General features: G+C 43.3%; 1 pseudogene; it reads left to right on the plus strand.

Moving 5' to 3' along the window:
• Positions 1-2,037: 2,037 nt before the first annotated feature.
• On the plus strand, positions 2,038-2,405 carry LOC108635250 (annotated as a pseudogene).
• The last annotated feature ends 1,594 nt before the right edge of the window (positions 2,406-3,999 follow it).

Raw genomic sequence — 3,999 nt, forward strand, 5'->3', positions numbered from 1 at the left:
CGGGGGCCAGCGTGAGGAATTCCGCCCGTGGCAAAGGTCATGAGGAAGGAGGCTTGGCATACGCAAAGGCGTGATCAAGCCTCAGGAAACCCCCTGTTCCCGAGCATCTAACCCCCAAACCAGAGTCTGTTTTATGTTCTCACCTACACCTCTGACTTTACGGGGGGCTCTCCCCCATAACTGTTTCTCTCGGAGAAGGAGTAAACGTGCAGCTCCAAGGCAATAAAAATTCTTGGGCGTGACAAGAGTGTTTCAGCTTGCCGACTCCTCTGAAGGTTATCTAGCCCACCTGTATAGGTTTGTCCGGCCACATGTGATTGTTTACAGCCTCCCAACCTGAGAGGCACGAGATGTTTTAGACTTACTAAAGGCAAATTCTTTTGGGGAGTTAGAAACTGTTAGTATACAGCTCGTGAAGGGTTCTTCATTTGTTGTGTCAATAATTGCTGCTAATTCCCTGCTCTGGGTGGGACAAGGATGTCTCAGGTCAAACCTCTCTGCTGACAGACTAGCTTGTGTGACAGGATTATCCATACTGCTGCCTCTAGGCACATGATTGTTTACTACCTCTCAACTGTAAACAGCACAGAGAGTTTTGGAGTATTTTGAGAGTCTTAATTAGCATAGGACCTTTTCTTCTTGTTGAGTCAATGATTGCCGCCAGGCCTCCATATCCTTGGACACCTGGGAATATACTAATCAATGTATTTGGAATATAGCAAAGGAAATATAGTAGTTTTTGATGTTAGTGATACTAGACTTTTTGAGTTAATGGATTTTCTCTTTTGTAATAGATCACTGTACTTTGTCATAAAACATTGTGTCCTTGCTATGTAAGAATGTAACTTTATCATATCTTAAGACTAAATAGATCTTAAGGGGAGCGTTGGTGAAAGGATTTTCATTTATGGGGCTGATATTTGCTGCTAAATCTCCATATTCCCTACCCTTATAATGAATATAACTAACATATAGGAGAAATAAGTATTAACCTTTAAGCATATAGGAGAAATAAGTATTAACCTTTAAGACTAATCATGTTAACCTTGGGTTAAATAAATTCCTTTCTTGATTGTAACTCACTACACCCTCACCCTATAGGAATGTAACTTTATTTGGAGGGTGGTGCCTGGTTTAAGAAAAAACACCCTTGGAAAAAATAAGTTTTTTGGTTATCAGAAAGAAAGGATCATAAAATGTTAGCAGGTCTCACTCATGGCCAGAAGATGATGTAATATCCCTAAGACCTTTTTTATGCATTTATGTGAAGCACCTGATTTTGATAAAGGTCAGGACCGCCGACTCCCACGTGACTCTGTATTCATCCCTATGTGTAACAAGAGGTATATAAGCAAACCCAAAAATAAAGAAATCGGATCAGTTTTCCGGAAAGACTGATTCCCTCATGTCGTTCTTTTCTGCTCCCCATTTTTCGGGCTGAATTCCCATCTGGAGCGTGGGTGCCCTCCAAGTCTACTTATTCGCCCCAGTTTTCAAGACCACGCGAGAAGGAGCCCAAGGAGGGGCACCTTCCGATATTCAAGTGACACCGGTGGCCCAACGTAGATGGTGCAAATTCCTTGTCTTGGAATTTTATTGGTATCCCACGTAAACCAAGTTATTCAGCCCCCTTTTTTCTCTCCTACTATTTTCTGGCCGAATTCCCATCTGGTACATGGGTACCCACCAAGCCTACTAATTTTGCCTGGGCTTCTAAGATCGGACCGGGGGGGCCTCAGTGCCACCTCTCCTTCTGGAGAACGGAAAGACGCCTGCGGCCTGCGTAAGTGGTGATTGGTATCCCATGTGAACCAAGTTATTCAGCCTCCTTTTCTCCTAATCTTCTAATCCCTTTCTATCTGTAATTAAACAAGTCATTTCCAGAGACGCCAACTCCGTCCCCACCTTCGAATCACCCTGGATCCACTGGGGCTGGACCTCGGTACTTTTTCTTGGAAACTGTAAAGCTGGTTCTTTGCAAATGCAATTAAAAACAATTAGCTTCCTTTCTCGCCCCCCGTCCATCTTGGTGGCTGCTCTTGGTTGGGGGAGTCCCGCATCTAAGGCAGGAAGATGGTGGCCGCAAAGAAGACGAAAAAGTCAGTGGAGTCGATCAACTCTAGGCTCCAGCTGGTTATGAAAAGTGGAAAGTACGTGCTGGGGTACAAACAGACTCTGAAAATAATCAGACAAGGCAAAGCGAAACTGGGCATCCTCGCCAACAACTGCCCAGCCTTGAGGAAATCTACAATAGAGCATCACGCCATGTCGGCCAACACTGGAGCCGTCACTGCAGTGGCGATGATCCTGGCTCGGGCACAGCGTGCGGAAGGCACTGCAGAGCATGCACACTGGCGGCCGTCGGTCCAGGAGACTCTGATGCTCTTAGAAGCCAGGCCAGAGCGGTGAGAAGCAAGCCATGCAATTTCTTTAATAAAACTGGCCAGAGCTTGCTTTAAAAAAACACTGTAAACACACACACACACACACACACACACACACACACACACACACACACACACACAATTAGCTTGTTAAAAAGCCTGCCTAGGGCCAAGCTTGAAGTTAACCCTTGCCTTGAAAAACACTGTGCACTTTGCCTGAGACCTTAGCCTTCAGTAGAAGAGAACTTCAAGCCCCCCCCCCAACAAAAACGAGGTCAAAGAGATATTTTAAATCTTAGGCGGAAAACTAGAAGATCTCTGTCTGTCTATGTGGATTTACGTATGTCTCAGTGTGAGTCTTCTGCTTTTTGATAACATTGTTGAAGTTGTGAGTTCTTATTTAAATAATCTAAAGAAAAGGAAACACATACAAATCAAACAATTCTAAATACAAGAAAAAAATTGACCTAAATGAATTTTGGATTCATGTAAACTGGGAAATAATCAATATTAAATATATAATATTTATTTTTTTCTAATATAGGCATGTCTATGAGTCATTAACATTAAGCATAAAATTTTCATAGTGCCTAAGTTTACTATTAGTTAAATATTTCTATATTGTTATATCTGTCACAAGCTTTGTTACAGGAAGAGGGACCCCTTCCAGGGCCCAAAACTGGGCTCTTGTCTAACACTCAGAAATGAATTGTCCAAGGAGACACATGTGCTGACAAAGCAAGAGATATTACTGGGAAAGGACACCCAGGTGGAGAGCAGTAGGGGAAGGGAACCCAGGAGAACTACTCTGCCATGTGGCTTGCAGTCTCAGGTTTTATGCTGATGGGACTAGTTTCCGGGTGGTCTTTGGCCAATCATTCTAATTCAGAGTCTTTCCTGGTGGCACACGCATCACTCAGCCAAAATGGATGCTAGCAAGAGGGATTCTGGGAAGTGGACGGACATTCGGTGTCTCCTTTAGATCTTTCCCAAACTCTTCTGGTTGGTGGTGGCTTATTAGTTCCATTTCCTTATCAGGATCTCGTCATGAAACAACTCATGCAAATGGTTACTATGGTGCCTGGCCAGGGTGGGTGGTTTCAATCAGCGTGCTTCCCCTAACAGCTTGTCAACAAAGAAAGGACCTCTAAAAAAAAACAAAACAAAAATTCCTAAAAAATGTGAATGTGGTATGAGCTTTTAGATAAACTATTAAAATAATTATACTTTAAAATAACTGTCTATAATAGTCTCAATTGAAGGCAGAGGAAAAGGGGACAACAGAGGATAAGCTGGTTGGATGGCATCACTGACTCAATGGACATGAGTTTGAGGAAGGTCCTGGAGTTGGTGATGGATGGGGAAGCCTGGAATCCTGCAGTCCATGGGGTCGCAAAGAGTCAGACACGACTGAGCAACTGAACTGAATTGCACTTACAGTAGTTTCTCCAGATTTTGTTTACCTGAATATCTCTGCTTTATTGACTATGCCAAAGCCTTTGACTGTGTGGATCACAATAAACTGTGGAAAAATCTGAAAGAGATGGGAATACCAGACCACCTAACCTGCCTCTTGAGTAATCTGTATGCAGGTCAGGAAGCAACAGTTAGAACT

Source organism: Capra hircus, unplaced genomic scaffold (assembly GCF_001704415.2).
Source record: "Capra hircus breed San Clemente unplaced genomic scaffold, ASM170441v1, whole genome shotgun sequence".
Lineage (NCBI taxonomy): Eukaryota > Metazoa > Chordata > Mammalia > Artiodactyla > Bovidae > Capra > Capra hircus.